General features: G+C 40.1%; 1 protein-coding gene across 11 annotated transcripts in view; it reads right to left on the bottom strand.

Annotated features, from left to right (window-relative positions):
- Positions 1-21,057, bottom strand: part of LOC102398106 (cytochrome c oxidase assembly factor 1 homolog) — a 98,781-nt gene extending 77,724 nt beyond the window's left edge. For 3 of the 11 annotated variants that reach the window (XM_044946807.1, XM_044946806.1, XM_006049306.3), the window contains exon 1: positions 20,964-21,057. The gene's annotated coding sequence lies outside the window, so the exon portion shown is untranslated. Of the gene's footprint in view, positions 1-20,748; positions 20,888-20,933 lie in introns of those variants that run through there. The other 8 variants (XM_006049309.3, XM_006049308.3, XM_006049310.3 and 5 more) reach the window with 5 other exon arrangements.
- Positions 21,058-23,821: the final 2,764 nt, after the last annotated feature.

The following is a 23,821-nucleotide window of genomic DNA, read 5'->3' as shown; positions in this document are numbered from 1 at the left end:
ACACAACACTGTAAATCAACTATACTTGAGTAAAATAAGAAAAAAGTAGGAGCAGAGGGTAAGATGGTTAGGTAGCATTACCAAGTCAATGGGCATGAATCTGAGCAAACTCCAGGAGATAACAGAGGACAAAGGAGCCTGGCGGGCTGCAGTCCAGAGAGTCAGACACAACTTAGTGACTGAATAACAACAAAATGTGTGTGTGTGCGTGTGTGTACAGTAGAATAATACATAGCCATAAAAAATGAAATTTTGCCATTTGCAACAATATGGATGGAGCGAGAGGGTATTATGCTTAGTGAAATAAGTCAGACAGAGAAAGACAAATACTGTGTGATATCACTTGTATGTGGAATCTAAAAAACACAACAGATGTGAATATAGATAAAGAAGAAACAGACTCACAGAAGTAGAGGAAAGACTAGTGGTTACCAGTGGGGAGAGGAAAGGTGGAAGGGGCAAGATAGAAGTAGAGGATTAAGAGGTACAGACTGGGACTTTTCTGGTGTTTGAACGGCTAAGGCTCCATGCTCCCAGCGCAGGGTGTGCGGGTTCAATCCCTGGTCAGGGAACTAGATCCCACATTCCGCAACTAAGAGTTTGCATTCTGCAACCAAAAAGATTCCACATGCTGCAATGCAGATCAGAGATCCTGTGTGCTGCAACCAAGAGTCAGCACAGCAAAATAAATGTTTTTTAAAAAGAGGTACAAACTACCAAGTATAAAATAAGCTACAGTGATACACTGCTCAACACAGAGAATATAGCTAATGCATTATGATAACTACAAATGAAATATAATCTTTAAAAATTCTGAATCTCTATCTTGTACATCTGAAACTGATATATCATAAACTATACTTCAATAAAAATAATTCAAATTTTTCTAATTACTTGGAAACAAAACTAGCATTAAAGACTCGTGAAAGGGTAAGAGATCACTATGATACATCTCAATAAACTGGGGAGAAGAGAATAATTTCCTTATATACACAAGCATGGGAAATACAAGTAGGAAAGATATGAACCTGCTTTACTCTGTACTCTTCAGACCACATCAATAATACTGGGCAATGCACTTAAGAGGACACCATATCAAATAGAGTAACAATTTTTACCTAACAGTAAGATTTATTATGTAGAGTCCTGGAAATTACTTATAAAAATAGGCTCTATTTCACTGAGTCTGAAGATGGGGCCTAGAAATCTGACTTTTTTTTTTTTAAGTTTCTATAAAACAGGCAGAAAACAACAAAATGGCAATAAGCACATACCTATCAACATTACTTTAAATGAAATGGACTAAATTCTCCAATCAAAAGGGATAAGGTGGCTATACAAATAAAAAAACAAGCCCCAACTATGTGATGCATGTAAGAGACAAACTTCAGCTTTAGTTATACAAATAGGCTCAAAATGCAGGGATATTCCATGCAAATGGAAACCAAAAGAGAGCCTAGGAAGCTATATTTATTTCAGAGGGAGATAGCCTTTAACTCAAAAGTTCAAAAAAGAAACAAAGAAGGTTATCAGATAATGATAAATGGGTCAAATTCATCAAGAGGATATACTGATCACACATAAACATACGTACACACACACCTAACAATGTACCACATATATATCTTAAGCAGATACAAAGGAAGAAACAGACAACAATGCAATAACAGTAGGGGACTCCCAGTGCCCCACTTTCAACAATGGATAGGTCACTCAGAAACCAATAAGGAAACCTTGTTCTTGAACTGTATGTTAAACCAAATGGGTCTAACAGACAAATATAGAACATCCCACTCCAAAGCAGAAGCATACACAAAACATACTCCAACACAGATCATATGTGCAGTCACAAAACAAGCCTTAGCAAGCTTAAGAAACTGAAAGCACACCAAGTATCTTTTCTGACCTATATGATACCACTGACAGAAGGAAAATTGGAAAATCCAAAAACGTGAAAATCAAACAACATAACCCTGAACAACCAATAGGTTAATGGAGGAGTCAAAAAGGTAATTTTAAAAATCTTGCAACAAATGAAAAAGAAAACATAACATTCCAGAATTCGTGGGATGCAACAAACGCAGTCTTAAGAGGGAAGTTTATAGCTTTAAATGCCTACATTAAGAAAAAGAAAAATATCAAATAAACAACTTAAACTTCAACAAACTAGAAAGAGAAGATCGACTAAGTCCAAAGTTAGCTGAAAGAAATAACAATGATTGACAGCAGAAATAAATAAAATTGGGACTAGAAAAGCAATAGAAAAATCAACAAAATAAGAGCTGGTTTTGATAAAATAAACAAAATTCAAAATCCTTTAGCCAGATAAACTAAAAGAGAGAAGACTCAAATAAACGAAATCAGAAGTGAAAGAGAAGACATCACATATGATACCACATAAAACAAAGAATCAGAAGAGATTACTATAAGCAATTGTTGCCAACAAACTGGGATAACCCAGATGAAATGGATGAATTCCTAGAAGCATAAACCCTATCAAAAAGGAAACATGAAGAAATGGACATCTGAACAGACCCATCATGGAGTAAGGAGACTGACTCAGTGATGGAAAAACTCCTAACGACCACACTAGCATGTGTTTAGTTGCTCACTCGTGTCTGACTCCTTGTGACCCCATGGACTGGCAGGTCCATGTGGAGCCTGGCAGGCTCCTCTGTCCCTGGAATTTTCCAGGCAAGAATACTGGAGTGGGTAGCCATTCCCTTTTCCAGGGGATCTTCTCAACTTAGGGATTCTCTAGTAAATTCTACAAACATCTGAAAATGAGTTAACAACAATCCTTCTCAAACTCTTGCAAAAAAAACAAAAAGGAGATAAACTCATTTTACCAGACTAGCATTACCCTGATATCAAAGCCACATACAGACACAGATAATACAACAAAAGAAAACTACAGGCCAACATATCTGATGAATACAGATATAAAAACACTCAGCAAAGTACAAGCAAATTCAACAGCATATTTAAAGTCACCATGATCAACTGAAATTTATTCCTGGGATGCAAGAATGGTTCAACATCTGCAAATCAACAAATGTGATTTAACACAATCAAAGTTTAAAATCATATTATTTCTACAGATGCAGAAAAATGATTTAACAAAAATTCCATATGCTTTCATGATAAAAACTTCCAACACAGAGAGTAGAAAAGAAATGTACATCAATATAATAAAAGCCAGACAACAGTTAATATCATACTCAATGGTGAAATGCTTGAAGTCTTTCCTCTAAGATCAGGAATAAGTCAAGAATGCCCATTCTTACCATTCCTATTCAAAATAATATTCAAAGTGTTAACCAAAGCAATTAGGCAAGAAAAGAAAATAAAAGGCATTCAAATCAGAAAGAAAGAAAAGTGTCTCTGTCTTGATGACATGATCTGCTATGTAAAACATCCTAATGACTATACCAAAAAGTTAATCAATAAATTCAGTAAAATTATAGGACATAAAACCAACATACAGAAACCAAAGCATTTCTATTCATTCCCTATAAAATATCTGAAAAAGAAATAACGAAAACAAACCCCTTTATAATAACACTGAAAAAATTAAAATACTTAAAAATATATTAGCCAAGAAGGTGAAAAATCTGTATTCTAAAAACCATAAGACACTAAATAAATGGGATAAATAAGTTGAAGACACAAATAAATGGGATTATAGCTCATATTCATAAACTGGAAGACAATATTGTTAAAAAAAAAAAAAAATAGCCATACTACCCAAAGCTATCTATCAGATCAGATCAGATCAGTCGCTCAGTCGTCTCCAACTCTTTGCAACCCAATGAATTGCAGCACGCCAGGCCTCCCTGTCCATCACCAACTCCTGGAGTTCACTCAGACTCACGTCCATCGAGTCAGTGATGCCATCCAGCCATCTCATCCTCTGTCGTCCCCTTCTCCTCTTGCCCCCAATGCCTCCCAGCATCAGAGTCTTTTCCAATGAGTCAACTCTTCGCATGAGGTGCCCAAGTACTGGAGTTTCACCTTTAGCATCAGTCCTTCCAAAGAAATCCCAGGGCTGATCTCCTTCAGAATGGACTGGGTGGATCTCCTTGCAGCCCAAGGGACTCTCAAGAGTCTTCTCCAACACCACACTTCAAAAGCATCAATTCCTTGCGCTCAACCTTCTTCACAGTCCAACTCTCAAATCCATACATGACCACAGGAAAAACTATAGCCTTGACTAGACGAACCTTTGTTGGCAAAGTAATGTCTCTGCTTTTGAATATGCTATCTAGGTTGGTCACAATTTTCCTTCCAAGGAGTAAGTGTCTTTTAATTTCATGGCTGCAGTCACCATCTGCAGTGATTTTGGAGCCCAGAAAAACAAAGTCTGACACTGTTTCCACTGTTTCCCCATCTATTTCCCATGCAGTGATGGGACCAGATGCCATGATCTTCGTTTTCTGAATGTTGAGCTTTAAGCCAACTTTTTCACTCTACTCTTTCACTTTCATCAAGAGGCTTTTTAGTTCCTCTTGACTTTCTGCCATAAGGGTGGTGTCATCTGCATATCTGAGGTTATTGATATTTCTCCCAGCAATCTTGATTCCAGCTTGTGCTTCTTCCAGCCCAGCGTTTCTTATGATGTACTCTGCATAGAAGTTAAATAAACAGGGTGACAATATACAGCCTTGACGAACTCCTTTTCCTATTTGGAACCAGTCTGTTGTTCCATGTCCAGTTCTAACTGTTACTTCCTGACTTGCATACAAATTTATCAAGAGGCAGGACAGGTGGTCTGGTATTCCCATCTCTTTCAGAATTTTCCACAGTTTATTGTGATCCACACAGTCAAAGGCTTTGGCATAGTCAATAAAGCAGAAATAGATGTTTTTCTGGAACTCTCTTGCTTTTTCCATGATCCAGCGGATGTTTGCAATTTGATCTCTGGTTCCTCCACCTTTTCTAAAATCAGCTTGAACATCAGGAAGTTCACGGTTCACATATTGCTGAAGCCTGGCTTGGAGAATTTTGAGCATTACTTTACTAGCGTGTGAGATGAGTGCAATTGTGCAGTAGTTTGAGCATTCTTTGGCATTGCCTTTCTTTGGGATTGGAATGAAAACTGACCTTTTCCAGTCCTGTGGCCACTGCTGAGTTTTCCAAATTGGCTGGCATATTGAGTGCAGCACTTTCACAGCATCATCTTTCAGGATTTGAAAGAGCTCAACTGGAATTCCATCACCTCCACTAGCTTTGTTCGTAGTGATGCTTTCTAAGGCCCACTTGACTTCACATTCCAGGATGTCTGGCTCTAAATGAGTGATCACACCATCGTGATTATCTGGGTCGTGAAGATCTTTTTTGTACAGTTCTTCTGTGTATTCTTGCCATCTCTTTTTAATATCTTCTGCTTCTGTTAGGTCCATACCATTTCTGTCCTTTATCAAGCCCATCTTTGCATGAAATGTTCCTTTGGTATCTCTGATTTTCTTGAAGAGATCCCTAGTCTTTCCCATTCTGTTGTTTTCCTCTATTTCTTTGCATTGATCGCTGAGGAAGGCTTTCTTATCTCTTGTTGCTATTCTTTGGAACTCTGCATTCAGATGTTTATATCTTTCCTTTTCTCCTTTGCTTTTCGCTTCTCTTCTTTTCACAGCTATTTCTAAGGCCTCCCCAGACAGCCACTTTGCTTTTTTGCATTTCTTTTCCATGGGGATGGTCTTGATCCCTGTCTCCTGTACAATGAATGTCACGAACCTCATTCCATAGTTCATCAGGCACTCTATCTATCAGATTTAGGCCCTTAAATCTATTTCTCACTTCCACTGTATAATCATAAGGGATTTGATTTAGGTCATACCTGAATGGTCTAGTGGTTTTCCCTACTTTCTTCAATTTCAGTTTGAATTTGGCAATAAGGAGTTCATGGTCTGAGCCACAGTCAGCTCCCGGTCTTGTTTTTGCTGACTGTATAGAGCTTCTCCATCTTTGGCTGCAAAGAATATAATCAATCTGATTTCGGTGTTGACCATCTGGTGATGTCCATGTATAGCGTCTTCTCTTGTGTTGTTGGAAGAGGGTGTGTGTTATGACCAGTGCATTTTCTTGGCAAAACTCTATTAGTCTTTGCCCTGCTTCATTCTGTACTCCAAGGCCAAATTTGCCTGTTACTCCAGGTGTTTCTTGACTTCCTACTTTTGCATTCCAGTCCCCTATAATGAAAAGGACATCTTTTTTGGGTGTTAGTTCTAAAAGGTCTTGTAGGTCTTCATAGAACTGTTCAACTTCAGCTTCTTCAGCATTACTGGTTGGGGCATAGACTTGGATTACTGTGATACTGAATGGTTTGCCTTGGAAACGAACAGAGATCATTCTGTCGTTTTTGAGATTGCATCCAAGTACTGCATTTCGGACTCTTCTGTTGACCATGATGGCCACTCCATTTCTTCTGAGGGATTCCTGCCCGCAGTAGTAGATATAATGGTCATCTGAGTTCAATTCACCCATTCCAGTCCATTTCAGTTCGCTGATTCCTAGAATGTCGACATTCACTCTTGCCATCTCTTGTTTGACCACTTCCAATTTGCCTTCATTCATGGACCTGACATTCCAGGTTCCTATGCAATATTGCTCTTTACAGCATGAGACCTTGCTTCTATCACCAGTCACATCCACAGCTGGGTATTCTTTTTGCTTTGGCTCCATCCCTTCATTCTTTCTGGAGTTATTTCTCCACTGATCTCCAGTAGCATATTGGGCACCTACTGACCTGGGGAGTTTCTCTTTCAGTATCCTATCATTTTGCCTTTTCATACTGTTCATGGGGTTCTCAAGGCAAGAATACTGAAGTGGTTTGCCATTCCCTTCTCCAGTGGACCACATTCTGTCAGATCTCTCCACCATGACCCGCCTGTCTTGGGTTGCCCCACGGGCATGGCTTAGTTTCATTGAGTTAGACAAGGTTGTGGTCCTAGTGTGATTAGATTGACTAGTTTTCTGTGAGTATGGTTTCAGTGTGTTTGCCCTCTGATGCCCTCTTGCAACACCTACCGTCTTACTTGGGTTTCTCTTACCTTGGGCGTGGGGTGTCTCTTCACGGCTGCTCCAGCAAAGCGCAGCCACTGCTCCTTACCTTGGACGAGGGGTATCTCCTCACCACCGCCCTTTCTGACCTTCAACATGGGATAGCTCCTCTAGGCCCTCCTGCGCCCACGCAGCCACGGCTTCTTGGATGTGAGGTTGGTCCTCCCGGCCACCGCCCCTGGCCTCGGGCATGGGGTTGCTCCTCCAGGCCACCGCCCTTGGCCTCGGGCGTGGGGGCGTGGGGGCGTGGGGTAGTTCCTCCCGCCTGCCGCCCCTGGCCTCGGGGGGCATGGGGCATCTCCTCCCGGCCGCGGCCCCTGACCTGGGACGCGGGGTAACTCCTCTCGTCGCCACCCCTGACCTTGGACGCGAACTCCTCTGGTCGCCGCTCCTCTCGGCTGCCCCCCCGACCTCGGACGCGGGGCAGCTCCTCTAGGCCGTTCCTGCACCATCGCAGTCTGGTACTCTCGACCGCTGCCCCGACCTCGGACGTGGGGTAACTCCTCTTGGCCGCCACCCTTCGGGCATGGGGTCCTCCCGGCTTCTGCCCCTGACCTCAGAGCCATCTACAGATTTAATGCAATCCCTACAAAAATCTCAACTGCATTTTTTTTACAGAAGTAGAAAATAGTTGTAAAATTTGTATGGAACCATGAAAGACTCAAATAGCCCAAAAAATCCTGAGAAGAAAAAAAAAATCATACTTCCTGATTTTTACCTATATCACAAAGCTATAACAATCAAAACAGTATGATACTGGCATTAAAAACTGACATATAGATCAATGAAACAGAATTGAGAGCCCAGAAATAAACCCATGTATATGTGGTCAACCAATGTTTGACAAAGTAGTCAAAAATATTCAATTGAGAAAAGCCAATCTCTACAATAAATACTGCTGGGGAAATTGGATATTTACATGCAAAAGAATGAAATGAAACCCTTACACCACTCACAAAATGAACTCAGAAATGGATTATTAAAGATGTAAATGTAAGACCTTAAACATAAAACTCCTAGAAGAAAGCAAGATTAAAAGATCCTTGACATTTTCTTGGCAATGACTTTTTCAGATATGGCACCAAAAGAATCAACAAATGAGACTACATCAAATTAAAAAGCTTTTGCACAGCAAAAGAATCAACAAAATGAAAAGGCAATCTACAGAGTAGGAGAAAATATTTGCAAATCATGTATTTCATAAGGGCTAATATCAAAAATATATAACTCATAAAATTCAATAACAAAAAGCAAATAACCTGATTAAAAATGAACAAAGGACCTGAATGGACATTTTTCCAGAGAAGACATACAAATGACCAACAAGCACAAGAAAAGATACTCAACATCACTAATTATCAGAAAAATGCAAATCAAAACCTCAATGAGATACCACCCCACACCTCAAAAAAACAAGAGATAAGTGTTGAGAAGAACGTGAGAAAAGGAAACCCCTCTGTATTTTTGACAGGAATATAAATCAGTATAGCACTATGGAAAACAGTTGGAGAAGGCAATGGCACCCCACTCCAGTACTCTTGCCTGGAAAATCCCATGGACGGAGGAGCCTGGAAGGCTACAGTCCATGGGGTTGCTGAGGGTCGGACACGACTGAGCGACTTCACTTTCACTTTTCACTTTCATGCACTGGAGAAGGAAATGGCAACCCACTCCAGTGTTCTTGCCTGGAGAATCCCAGGGACGGGGAGCCTAGTGGGCTGCCGTCTATGGGGTCGCACAGAGTCGGACACGACTGAAGTGACTTAGCAGCATGGAAAACAGTATTGATATTCCTCAAAAAATTAAAAATAAAACTGCCATATGATCCAGCAATCCCACTTCTGGTTATACATCCAAAAGAAATGAAATCACTATGTCAAAGAGACTTCCATACTCCCTGTGTTCATTACAGCATTATTCACAGTAATGAAGACACAGAAATAACCAAAGTGTCCACTGATAGATAAATGGATAAAAATGGATATATACACATACACTAGAATATCATTCAGTCATTTTTAAAAAATGAAGGAAATTCTGCTATTTGGGACACATCAATGAAACCTGATAGCTGAACAAGTTAGAGAAAAACATTTTCTCTATGATACCACTTATATATGGAATGTATAGCACAAACTCATTGAAACAGAGAATGGTGTTTGCCAAGGGCTTGGCACTGAGGAAATGGGAAGAGGCTGGTCAAGAAACAAAAATCTCCCATTATGAGATGAATTAATTCTGGGGATCTAATGTACAGTGTAGTGACTACAGTTAATACTATTATATAACTGACAGTTGCCATGAGAGTAAATCTTAAATGTTCTCACCACATACTCACACACAAGTGGTAATTATGTGAGGTGACAGACTTATTAACTAACTGTACTGTAGCAATCATTTCAAAATACATACATGTACCAAATAATCACTTTGCACATCTTTAACTTACATAATGTTATGCATCATTATCCTCGAGAAATCTGAAAAAAGAGCAAGATCTTTAAAAAGAAACATTAATATAAAATGACAAATTAACATCTTTGTAAAAGGTGAAATACAAATGAAATTTTAAAATACACCATGTATTATTTGTCCTGTTCAAAAGTCTTTCATAATAAATATTCCAGATGTAGAAAAATTCCACTCATTTTGCATTGACATTGGTCAAATACAAAGTGTATCAAAAAAGAATCCCTCAGGTGAAGTATTGGGGCACATGTTACCTCTATAATCGCCTGTAATTTAATAATAAACTATTTTGCTTACTCTGGTTTTGGCTTGGCTTTGAAATACTGCTTTTAGTATTCAGATTTTATATTAAGTTCTTATTTCATACTGGAGAATTCCATAAAAAATTCATACCTTCATTTCCTTAGTATTCAGGGGGAAAAAAAAAAAAACCTACAGTTTATCAGTGAATATTCTGAACTTGAAAACACCATCAAATATTATTGGGTAATATTTATATATACAACATTGAGATCTCATAGCAAGGTTAACAATACTACACAAAATACTAAATTGTAACTGCCAATTTACCAATTTAGTTTGCTCCCAAACTTGTAAATTTCTTGGAACACCACTCATAGGATTTACAATTAATATAAACTTATTTTACTCCTAAGAATACCTGTTAGCAGCAGATAGAAGATGAAAACATATTTATAAGATGGCAAAAACTATGAGTAAGACCAGCTTATTAATCATGATTCTGCTTTTCTCCCAGATGCTTTCTCAGTTCCCAGACCTGTACTTTCTACTAAGTATGTCAGCATGCCCCATTCTTGCTTTCCCCTTGATGCCAGTGGAACTCTTAAAACAAATGGTAACCAATAGTATTGATTGTTAAACTGTAATTCTCAGGGAATTTTAAATTCCTTTTTCCTGTTTCCCTGACTATTTAAATGGTTTTCCTCAGCTTTTGGAATTTTAATAAACGTAAAATTTCCTGAGAAGTGCTAGGAATGCCTTCCCACATGGAAATCCTATTTTATCCAGAGATCATTGCTGTGAGTCTCCAGAATCTGTCCCAAAGTGAACAGCATCCGTTGGGAGTTACTAATCAGCAATATTCACCCAATCTTCCTATTTCATCTCCCTTGTATCCCAATTTCCAGAGATATCTAGTATTGCCTAGTTTTTGAGCTTTTTGAGGATTTACAAGGTAAATCTGATCTGCCAATTTAGGGTTCATGAGTCTTGCATGTCTAGATAATTGCCATTCTTGTTTAAGCTTTTCAGTTTTGGGTGTCTAGATAAATTGCCACTCATTCTTGTTTAGGCTTTTCAGTTTTTCAAACTGTACTGCTCATCTCCTTGCCTGATGTTCTGTCCTTTGGATCTTTACTATAGTTTCAGTAGGGTTTCAATAGGGAGCTAGATCAGAAGTTAATTTACCATCTTAATCCAATAAGAATCTTCACTTTTAACTCGTGTCTTAAGTGACTGTGTTGCATGCAGTCTCAAAACACACTTTCAAACACTAAACCGGAGGACAGTCAGTAGAAAGTACCCAGAATAATGAGCAATACTTGAAGCTAAGGAGATTTACAAAGGAGAATATGCTGGGAGCCACAACAGCTACTTCAATAGCTAATGGGGGAAGAGAAGTTAGGCTTGTTCTCTATGCCTCCAGGGAAAGCTAGAACCAGTGTGGGAAAACTGCAGGCCAGAGATCTCGACAAGACAGAGAACTTAAACTCTCCCAAAAAGGAATGAACTGCCCCAGGAAGCCAGAAATGCAAGAACAGGCTGTGCTATTACCGCTTACTCGGGGTACCACCAACAGCATCTAAGCCCCAGGTGGTTGTGTGGTCCAACCGGTGGCTGTGGCAAGACTCAAATACATGAAAATCAAAGTTAATGGATAATTAAAGGCGAGAAGAATGACTTTACAAAGAGAGTCATTTTAGGCACACTGAAAGTTCTCAAATACAAAGCATTGTCTACACTTCAAATATACCAGGGTAATGACTGCCTGGTCCTAAACTTTCTTTTCTCAATCAGAATATAATCTTTTTCTACACAGAATCTGAACTCAGATGTGCTTTTATCCTGAGATTTGAGTGGAAAAGTGACCAAGTGATGAGTCCCCATTAGCCACAAATTTTAATATATTCCTAAGCCATCACTTCTTTACTTAAAATGCATGTTGGCTTAAAAACAGGTCCCCCTGCTTTTTTCTGCTCCCCTAGTCCAAACAAGGAACAAAGAAGACACCAGAGAAGATGGAGCATAGAGACCAAGGGAAAAGTGGCATAATGTGAGGCTGTAGCAGTAAGCAGAGAAGCCAGATCACAGGGAGGGGCTGGAAGGGTGGACTGTTGGTCAAACTAAATATTTCTGGCTTATCCTAAGCATAATGGTAAATAATAGAAAAGTTTCAAGTACAAGTTTGACATGATCACATTTTATATTTTTTAAAATAGTTTTTGTGTGAAAAATAAAGTTAGAAATATCACCTTTTGTTGTTGTTTAGTTGCTAAGTCATGTCCGACTCTTTACAACTCCACGGACTGTAGCCCACCAGGCTCCTATGTCCATGGGATTTCCTAGGCAAAAACACTGGAGTGGATTGCCACTTCCTTTTCCAGAGGATCTTTCCAACCCAGGGATCAAACTTGCACCTCCTGCACTGGCTGCTGCTGCTAAGTTGCTTCAGTCGTGTTCCCATAGATGGCAGCCCGCCAGGCTCCCCCGTCCCTGGGATTCTTCAGGCAAGAACACTGGAGTGGGTTGCCATTTCCTTCTCCAGTGCATGAAAGTGAAAAGTGAAAGTGAAGTCGTTCAGTCATATCCGACTCTTAGTGACCCCATGGACTGCAGCCCACCAGGCTCCTCTGTCCATGGGATTTTCCAGGTAAGAGTACTGGAGTGGGGTGCCATTGCCTTCTCCGCCTGCATTGGCAGGCAGATTCTTTATCACATTTAGGCAGACCAGTTAGGAAGTGGAATCTAGGTGAGAGATAAAGGTAGTTTGTACTTGGATGACAGAAGTAGAAATGAAGTAACCAGGTCTGAGAAAGTCTACCTAAAAGGTAGAATTAAGAGAATGTTGAGAGGTCTTCAAGATGATTCCCAGTATCCTGCGTGAGCATCCGGATAAATGGTGGTACCAATTCCCAGGGAAGTACATACTACCAGATACAAGTCAGGAATCCCTTTTTGAGTGAGTTAGGTTTGAAAACCTGAATCACCTAACTGTGAATGTCTCAGAGGCTCCACTTCATCATTTCTCACTAAACATCTCCATTAAAGCTTCAAACTCAGGATCCTGGCGATCAAAATCTCCATCTTTCTTCTGCATCTGCTCCATTTGCTGATTAATTCATGCTATCAACTGTGAGGGATGTTATACATGGGGTTCTACCCGCAATCAAGAACACTGGAATATAGAACACCTGACGTGCGTCTCTGATAAACGTCTACCAGATCACAGGGAGGGGCTGGAAGGGAGGATTCACAGACTCACCCATAATACTGCAGGTATTCCTTCCACAGAGGTTAACCTTAAAGACTTAACTCCTAATTCTACAAACACTTAAAACTATCTGAAAACAAATACAAAAGAATTAAAGGATGCTTTCATCCATAGATTGCTTTGCTAGGAGTAAGACAGCTTTTGGAATAGATCCAAAGAAAGTGGATTCTAGAGTTAAATGTCAATTCTTAATTAACTGTCCTGTTTTCCTGAAGTAAAAACTTCTAGTTAGTTATTTAGCAGCAATCTGTGTGTCCTGTTATGGCCCAACACTGCCCCCTGTTGGAAGGCATCACAGGCAAAATGATCTTATTCCTAATGAAGTTTGTGAAAAAGTTTTGAGTTTCTGAAAGAAAATGAAAAGGGATTATGTTTATTTTATCCTTTTTAGTCCATCGCATTTGAGTAAAAATCACTGGTAAAGAGAAAAGAAAGGGAAATCACCTTACTGCTTCCCACAGTAAAAAGCACAAAATGACATTTACTTTTTGGTTACCTGGGTAACAGAAAAGTGACCCTGAAGAGAGCAGAAGGGAGTTTTTGAGGTGAGGTGTACCCTGACTACAGTAGCAGTTACACAAATCTATACATGTATTACCACTTACAGAACTAAACCAAAAGGTAAAATAGGCATGTACTGCATGATAAAGGACAGGACAGAATAACAGGATAAAAATACTCAGCACCACGTGTTTATAGAAAGGAAGAAAAATCCTAAAGTTAGAATGCAAAAACATTCACATAAAATTCAAATTTTGCTGTTTATACCTCAATTTGAGCTATAGAAAGGTCCTGATCTGACACAAGCATGTTGAAATATTTAATATGGACTTGGAAACATTTCTAAAGGTTAATGGTGTACACCAGCAGTAAAATCACTTTATCCCTAGCAAAAACAAGTCTGATGAAAGCTAACAATCTATTACTAAAAACTAGGAGTTAATATTCACCTTTCTCTGGTAACCTCAAAAGAAGAATTTTATGAAAATTTTATGAGTGTGTTTAGTCTTACTCAAAAAGCTGGAGCATAAACAGTCCAGGCTGGATACTCAGCATCCATGTAATCTAGGTATTTTTGATGACAGGGAAATCCCATACAAATCTAAGTTACATTCAAGTTCCAAGAGTCTGGAGCACCCATACCCACCCGGGGACCTTTCAAGTGCATCTGCAGTTGCCAAATGAAATAAGATACCAAGAGCCCACACAACAGATGACCCGCTGAGAGAGCCCAGATGACCAACTGACCCAAACTGAGAGCAAAAGCCACGTTAACACCTTTGTTCCTTCCATCTCTCCTGATAATACGCTTGCTGTTTACCATGGGGTATGGGCTGTAACAGTGATGAGGAAATATTAAACAGGGAGTTTACGAAAGATGTTAGAATTGGAGCGGAAGGGGAAGAGACAGTCTGGCAAGCATGAGATCTTAGTTTTCTAAGGTTTGGCTGAGTCATACCTCTGTCTGTTTGTCTACACTTCCCCACTGATCACAGAGAGGCCAGTTATTGAGAGGGATCCCAGTACCCACAACAACACAACACTTTCAACTTCAGGGGAGTAGTTGAAAAAATAATGGTATAGTAATAACAGAATAATATTGGTCATTTTCCCACTCTTCACTAATTAATGACATGGATATCTTTGCACTAAACTTGCCTGTCAGAAGCAGCAGTATTCACAACATACCAGAGTAACTGCCAAAGTACCCAATAAGATACTCAGCATAACAGAACAATCCAGACCTCTGCAATGATGCAAGTCTGCAAAATCACTGCCATCTTACCATCTGCCATGACAAGTAATTTCCCCAAAAGATTGAAAACACAGAAAACAAACACTGAAATCAAACAACAGCAAAAAAAAAAAGGGGGGGGGGGGGCAGGAGATTAGATCATAAACAAGTTTGGGATCTGGGAACCTATCCAGGTAAACTTATTTAATCTTAATTCTAGCACATAATTTTAAAACTCCAAGATTTCCAAAACCTAAGACTAAAATTCCCACATACCTTCAACCAGGAGATGGCTCTTTGAATTCATATTTTTAGAAAGGTAAATGTGATCATTAATACATGCCTAAGTTACACAATTCTTTTAAGCCTCATATTTTATGTGAATGACAAAAAAACACTGAAGCAAACTGATAGTTCCTCAAAAAATCAAACCAAGAATTACCCTGTGCTGTGCTTAGTCATTCAGTCACGTCCGACTCTTTGCGACCCTATGGACTGTAGCCCACCAGGCTCCTCTGTCCATGGGGATTCTCCAGGCAAGAATACTAGAGTGGGTTGCCATGCCCTCCTCCAGGGGTCTTCCCAACCCAGGGATCGAACCCAGGTCTTCTGCATTGCAGGTGGATTCTTTACTATCTGAGCCACCAGGGAAGCCCAAGAATACTGGAATAGGTAGCCAATCCCTTCTCCAGGGAGTCTTCCCAACCCAAGAATCAAACAAGGGTCTCCTGCATTGCAGGCAGATTACTTACCAGCTGCGCTACTGGGGAAGCCCAGTATCCTATGGCCCAGGAATTCCACTTAACGGTATACACTCAAGAGAACTCAAACAATAACTGTGTACCAATGTTTATAGACGCACTATTCATAATAGCCAAAAGATGGAAACAACCCACACATCCATGAACTAATGAATGGATAAACAAAATGTGATATATGCATACAATGGACTATTATTTAGCCTTAAAAAGGAAGAAAATTCTGCAATATGCCACAAGGATGAATCTGAAAGACATGATACAAAGCAAAATAAATCAGACACAAAGAGAAATACTGTATTCTAGAGACAAAGTGGAAAGATGGCTACCAGGGCTGGAGAGAGGGGGAACTGGGGCATTATTATGTAACAGGTTATACAGAATTGCAGTTCAGGAAGATAAAGGTTCTGGAGAGGATGGTGATAAGAGTTCCACAACAAAATGAATGCACTTAATGTCGCTGAATAGTACACTTAAATGGTTAGAATGCTAAATTTCATGTTATGGACATTTTACCACAATTAAAAAAAAAAAAAAAAGCAAATACTAGAGCAAGAAACACACAGTCCTCCCGACAAATCAGGCCATATGGAAATAATGAAGCCTCAGGTATTGCATGTAAATTAGAATTTTACATAGGAGCCATTTTCTAGGGAGCTATGATATATAGTTTTCCTCAATTACTCAAAAGGTTCAGAGACCCTAAAAATACCTGAATTACCACTACCTTTAAATCAATGAAATGAGCCAAATAATGTTAATAGGATTTTACAAAACTACTATTCCCAGCATGTCACAACCAATACAGAACCAGCATAGTTACACTCAAGCTCTGCACATATAAAATCTTCAAATAAACTTCTGCGGGCATGTGTTAAGTACCTGTATTTGACAACCAACTGTCCAGCACAGTTCTCAAAAATCTAATGCACTATACTAAACATGAAGATGAGAATAAGAAAATAACTAAGTGTTATAGAAAGCTTAAAGAACAAAGCTGAAGCAGATTTTAGCATGCTTTTCAAGGCAGAAAGACAGGGAGGCACAAGAGTCTGAAACAAGGAACACTCTACAGGCACACTTCGAGATGTTGTGGGTTCCGCTCCAGACTGTCACAATTAAGTGAATATTGCAATAAAGTGAGTTACATGAATTTTCTGTTTTCCCAGGGCATGTGATAGTTATGTTCACACTATACCACAGTCTATTAAGTGTGCAACAACAGTATTATACCTAAAACCAATATATATAATTTAAAAATAATTTACTGCTAAAAAAAAAAGCTAACCATCATGTGGGCTTTCAGAGTCACATCTTTATGCTGGTGAAGGGTTTTTCTCTGATGTTGGAGGCTACTGACTGATCAGGTGGTGCTGGTGGTAAAGAACCTGCCTGCCGATGCAGCAGACATGTAAGAGACATAGGTTCAATCCTTGGGTTGGGAAGATCCCCTGGAGGAGGGCATGGCAACCCACTCCAGTATTTTGCCTGGAGAATCCCATGGACAGAGGAGCCCGGCGGGCTACAGTTCATAGATCACAAAGAGTTGGACATGACTGAAGCAACACACACACACTCTGACTGATCAGTGTATGAATGCTGAAGGTTGAGGTGGATGCATCAATTTCTTAAAGTATTGAAGTTTGAATGCATCCACTGACTTTTCCTTTCCTAAATGGTTTCTCTGTAGCAAGTAATGCTGTTACACAGCATTTTACCCACAGGAGAACTTCTTTCAAAATTGGAGTTAAGCTCTCAGACACTGTCACCATTGTATCAAATAAGTTGATGTAATATTCTAAATACTTTGTTGTCATTTCAACAATCTTCACATAATCTTCATTGGGAGTAGGTACTATCTAAAGAAATCACTTTCTTTGCTCATTCATAAGAAGCCATTCCTCATCCATTAAAGTTATATCATGAGATCACAGCAATTCAGTCACATCTTTATAGACTCCACTACTAATTCTAGCTCTCTTGCTGTTCCCACCACATCTGCAATTATGTCCTCCACCAAGTCTTGAACTCCTCACAGTTATCCATGAGGGTTGGAATCAACTTCTTCCAAAGTGAAAGTGAAAGTCGCCCAGTCGTGTCCAACTCTTTGTGACCCCATAGACTTAGCCTGCCAAGCTCCTCTGTCCCTGGGGAGTCTCCAGGCAAGAATACTGTAGTGGGTTGCCATGCCCTCCTCTAGGGGGTCTTCTCAACCCAGGGATCAAGCCCAGGTCTCCCACATTGCAGGCGGATTCTTTACCAGCTGAGCTACTCAGGAAGCCTGACGGTGTAATACCTGCTTTCACTTGAACACTTAGAGGCCACTGCAGGGTTATCAATTAGTCTAATTTCAATATTACATTTCAGGGACTATGGAAGCCCAAGGAGAGAGGGAGAAACAGAGTAACAGTCAGTTGGTGGAGCAGTCAGAACACACAAGTTTCTCAATTAATTTCACTGTCTTATATGGGCACAGTTCATGCACCCCAAAACAATTACAATGGCAACATCAAGGATCACAGTTGACAGATCACCATAACAAATTAATAATAATGACAAAGTTTGAAATATTGTGAGAATTACCACAATGTAACATAGAGACACAAAGTGAGCAAATGTTGTGGGGAAATGGCACCAATAGAGTTGTTTGATGCAGATTTGCATCAGAGACCTTCAACTTGTAAAAAAACACAATAATCAAAGCACAATAAAATAAGGCTTGCCAGTCAAGCTAAACATAGTACCAGCAACTCAGACAAACCAGGTAACTAACATGTCAGTTTCTGTAATTCCTATCATTTAAGAACAGTATCCCAAACGACCACCCAGGAGCCTTTTAAGGAAAACATTCACAGTACTGACCACATAAAAACGTAAAGCATTAAAATAGTAAAATACAGAAAAAAATTAACAAGTAGTCTGAAAATATCTGTCCCATATCTAACAGCTAAGGGGCTAATATCTCTACAGAAAAACCTCCTACAAATCAATAAGGAAAAGGCAAAATTAGCAGGGAATAGAAAAATTATATAAACTGTTTTCCATTGCTTCATCTTTCAAATCTTAAAATGCTGCTCACAGGGTCTTCGCATCAATTTTCCTGAGCCTGGTCTTTCACGCTTAGTAATTCACCCTGAATTACTCCCACAGATCTGTATAACATGGTCTCCAGGAAAAGTCAAAATTAAGCTCATGTGTTTCCCATTTAAAGGAACTATTGTATAATCCTGAAGACTGTCATACAGCTGATGAAAGACCTGACCTAGAATATATAAAGCACTCTTACAACTCAATGGTAAACAACAGCTTAGTTTTTAAATGGGCAAAGGAATGAATAGACATTTCTCCAAAGAAGATATACACGTGGCCAAGAGCACACAAAAAGATGCTCAACATTAGCCATCAGGGAAATACAAATCAAAACCACAACGAAACAATGCTTCACACCCACTAGGACAGCTAGAATTATAAGCAAAATTAAAAAGATAATAAGCGTTGGCAAGGATGTGAAGAAATTAGAACCTTTATACACTGCTTATAGGAATATAAAATGGTGCAGCTGCTTTAAATTCGGAGAAGGCAATGGCACCCCACTCCAGTACTCTTGCCTGGAAAATCCCATGGGCGGAGGAGCCTGGTAGGCTGCAGTCCATGGAGTCGTGAAGAGTCGGACACCACTGTGCGACTTCACTTTGACTTTTCACTTTCATGCATTGGAGAAGGAAATGGCAACCCACTCCAACTTGCCTGGAGAATCCCAGGGACGGGGGAGCCTGGTGGGCTGCCGTCTATGGGGTCGCACAGAGTCGGACACGACTGAAGCGACTTAGCAGCAGCAGCAGCAGCAGCTGCTTTAAATAAAAAAAAAAAGTCTGGTAGTTCTTCAAAATGTTAAATGTAGAATTACCATATGACCCAGGAATCCTACTCTTACATACATAGCCAAGAGAAATGAAATCATTATGCTCACACACAAAAAAATGTGTACACCAACGTTCATAGCAGCATTATTTAGGATAACCAAAACAACTAAAACACCCATCAACAGGACCAATGGATAAGTAACTGGTGGTTTATCCACACAGTGAAACAATATTTAGCAATAAAAAGGAATGAAGTGCTGATACACCTTCAACATGTTAAGCGAAAGAAGACCACATGGTTTATTATTTATCAGCCTATTCTAGAATTGTCCAGAATTGACAAATATATTTATATATTCAGCAGATTAGTAGTTCCTTAGAGCTAAAAGTGGGGTAGGGTAAGAAGGAACTCAAGGGAGACTGCTAATGGGTACAAGGTTTCTTTCAGGGGCGATTAAAATGTTTTAAAACCGTGGTTGTCGGTTGTACAACTTTGTGAAAGCACTAAAAAGCAATGTGTATTTAAAAATTCCATGGTGTGTGAACTATATTTCAATCAAGCTGTTATTTTTCAAAAGGACTGCAGGTTGGGCTTTTTCTCCCCAATTTTAACTTCATTTTCCCCCCAGTTCCTAAAACAGTGTCTGGCAATAACCACGAAATCACTAAATTCTGACTGAATGGAAAAGTAAATTTCTAAATGTGGGTAAACCATTATAAAACACTATCATAGCCAAAGAGATGAAATTACTGCAGGATGGCATGACAGGGGCATACAGCACATATGTGTACGTGTGTTTCCCATGAAAGGAGATGAGACTGAAAAATTCAGCATAAACAAGACTTTGAAGTGTCTTCAATCCACCCAAAGGAATTTGTACTATCCTGAATCAATGGGAAGGCCAGTAAGGTTTTAAGTAGAGGATTAACAGTCAGATCTGTGTTTTAAATGTGTAAGTTCAAGTAGAGAGTTGTTTATATCCAAAGGTGAAGGACAGCAATGCCCCTCAGGTGAGAATAAAGAGGAATGCGGGGAAGAGACCAGGAAAAGTAGCAAAATATAATACTTGTGGGTTTTTTAAATTACAGCCCTTTCCACACACGCACAGACTGACAAATATGCATACGCACGCTTATACAAACACCCGAAAATCACTTAGACGCTGAAAATCACTTCTATGGTCAGCCCCCTTATGGAGCACAGCTGTGATGGAGACGAATTATGACCACCGAGCCAGAATATTCTTTTACACAATCATCTAGGCAGGGCCTCTCTCAAACTGTTGTAACCTGGGACCACCGACAAAGTGCACAGATCCACCTCTTCACAAATGTGCTCCTGGAAATGCTCACCAAGGACCACGGGGCAAGGTCAAGATTAGCCCACCACGGGTCCCCCAATCACGCAGCTCCAGGAGGTCGCAACCCAGCAACAACAAGGAGGTGGCCCCTGACGTGCTGCCCTAGAAACAGTTCGCCTCTAGCGCAAAAGCGGTCTCCAGAACGACGGGAACAAATGCTTTTGGAGTAGGACTGACCCGACTCTTTTCTCCCGCGTAGACGCTAACCTGTCAGGCGTAGAAACACCTAGCCACCGAGAGCGTGACAGGCCCTTCCGGAAGTGGAGCGTGAGGGAGTGGGTGGGGCAAACGCCGGCGGGTGGACACGCCCCGCGAGGAGCAGTCGAGACTTCCGACGTCACCTCCTCTAGGGGCTAGAGCAGTCAGGACGCAGTAGAGCCGTTGAATGATTGCAAAATCGCGGCGCCAAAGCGGAGGTATCTCAGGCTGAAATTGGTTCGGCTGCCCGACTTCTCAGAAGCTTGTCGAGCGCGAGAAGGGCATTTGTCTTCTCAAGTCTCAGCTATTTGTTTTGTGCACACCATTAGGCCCCAACATACTGTCAGTCCATCAGCGGTTGCCCAGAAAATTTAAAACCACTGGTTCCTATTGCTCCTCGCAGGGATCTGGCGCTTCGATTGACCTCCAAGGATGCGAAACCACGGGCCATCTGAGCCCCGCTCTGGCACTGAAGTCCATCTTGCCGATTCGACTGAGGAACTTAACGCTAATTTTTTTATTCATTAAATATTTATTAAATTCTTACTGTGCTCCAGGGAATGGATTGTTAAGAAAAAATGTAATGGTCTCGGTTCTCATGGAGTTTAGTAGCAAAGTGCATTAGTATTGCTGCTGCTGCTAAGTCACTTCAGTCGTGTCCGACTCTGTGTGACCCCATAGACGGCAGCTCACCAGGCTCCCCCGTCCCTGGGATTCTCCAGGCAAGAACACTGGAGTGGGTTGCCATTTCCTTCTCCAATGCATGAAAGTGAAAAGTGAAAGTGAAGTCGCTCAGTCGTGTCCGACCCTCAGCGACCCCATGGACTGCAGCCTACCAGGCTCCTCCGTCCATGGGATTTTCCAGGCAGGAGTACTGGAGTGGGGTGCTATTGCCTTCTCCAGCATTACTACTAGTAATTACTTAATAAATCTATCAGACTCGTCTGGCAGTATGTAAGTGTTCAATAAATGCTAGTTATTATTATTTTCATCTTGATTATTTCATTGTCATCATCGCTACTGTTAACGTCACCCTTTAATGACAAGTTTGAAGTTCAAGTGTTACCTACCACCCAGGCCCTTGGATTCTTTAATAAAAAGAAACTGATAAAGGCCAGAGAGAAACAGAGCAGACCATACGGAAAAGAGAATTAGTAAGCTCAAAGACAGAAACCTAGAAATGATACAAGTAGAAGAGAAAATTAATATTAAAAAGAAAGAAGAAAAAAATGGGGACATTTTGACACAGCTACTTTGAGAAAACAATTGAGCAGGCCATTACATCTTATCACAAAAGTTAAGTGTAAACTAGACAATATTTACCTCAAAGACTAATAAAATTAGCATTAGGTAGGTTGGAATGAATGTCTTTTCTTCCTTATCTTACATACTGTCATCATGAAACTGAGTCCTGACTAGTTTGTTTACAAGAAATTTTACAGTAAAACTTTCAGTTTTAAACCTGGAAAAGTTATTTGTAATCTTTACCAAAACATCATCCTTAATCCAAAGTCTATGCTTCCTCTATATGTTTTTTAATGGGGAATTGCATAGATCTACTATAGTTTTGGAGAAAGCAATGGCACCCCACTCCAGTACTCTTGCCTGGAAAATCCCATGGACGGAGGAGCCTGGTAGGCTGCAGACCATGGGGTCTCGAAGAGTCAGACACGACTGAGCGACTTCACTTTCACTTTTCCCTTTCATGCATTAGAGAAGGAAATGGCAACCCACTCCAGTGTTCTTGCCTGGAGAATCCCAGGGACAGGGGAGCCTGGTGGGCCACCATCCATGGGGTCGCACAGAGTCGGACACGACTGAAGCGACTTAGCAGCAGCAACTATAGTTTTATATATAAAACTTGTATCTGTTATAAAAAATTGTACCTGCTCAAATATGTTGGTTGTTGAAAATGGGGACATTTTATAATGATAACGAGGTTAGATCATCAAGAAAATTTAACAATTCTAAACTTGTATGCTTTTGAGCTGTGGTGTTGGAGAAGACTCTTGAGAGTCCCTTGGACTGCAAGGAGATCCAACCAGTCCATCCTGAAGGAAACCAGTCCTGAATATTCATTGGAAGGACTGATGTTAAAGCTGAAACCCCAATACTTTGGCCACCTGATGAGAAGAACTGACCCATTGGAAAAGACCCTAGCACTGGGAAAGATTGAAGGCAGGAGGAGAAGGGGACGACAGAGGATGAGATGGCAGGATGGCATCACCAACTCAATGGACATGAGTTTGGGTAGGCTCCAGGAGTTGGTGATGGACAGGGAGGCCTGGCCTGCTGCAGTCCGTGGGGTCACAAAGAGTCAGACACGACTGAGCAACTGAACTGAACTGAAACATGTATGCAACATGTATCAGAGGTTTGATATATGTTAAATAAAAACTCCAAGGAGAATTAGAAAAATCAACAACTACAGTGAGTGATTATAACATTCATCTCTCAGTAATCAGAATTAGATAAAAACCTCGATAATAGATCCATGCAATTTCCCATTTAAAAAAATATATAGAAGACTAGAAAAAGATTATCAACCAACTTGCCCAATTTATAGAACCCTTGACCTATTAACCACCTTGACCTAATATCTCCTAGAACACTGCACTCAATAACTATAGAATACATATTTTTTTAAATGTCTACGCTTTGTTCACCAAGATAAACCATATACTAGTCTATAAAACAAATTCAATAAATTTTAAAAGACTGAAATCAGGCTTTATACTTTCTAATAATAATGAAATTAAGTTAGAAATAAGTAACAGGAAAATATTTGAAAAATCCCTAAATAGTTGGAGATATTTACGGGACAATGTAGAACTTTAAATACTTGTTTTCAAAGAGAAGAAAGGTGA

The sequence above is a fragment of the Bubalus bubalis genome, chromosome 8 (genome assembly GCF_019923935.1).
Source record: "Bubalus bubalis isolate 160015118507 breed Murrah chromosome 8, NDDB_SH_1, whole genome shotgun sequence".
Taxonomy (NCBI): domain Eukaryota; kingdom Metazoa; phylum Chordata; class Mammalia; order Artiodactyla; family Bovidae; genus Bubalus; species Bubalus bubalis.
This window is presented reverse-complemented; position numbering and strand designations above follow the sequence as displayed.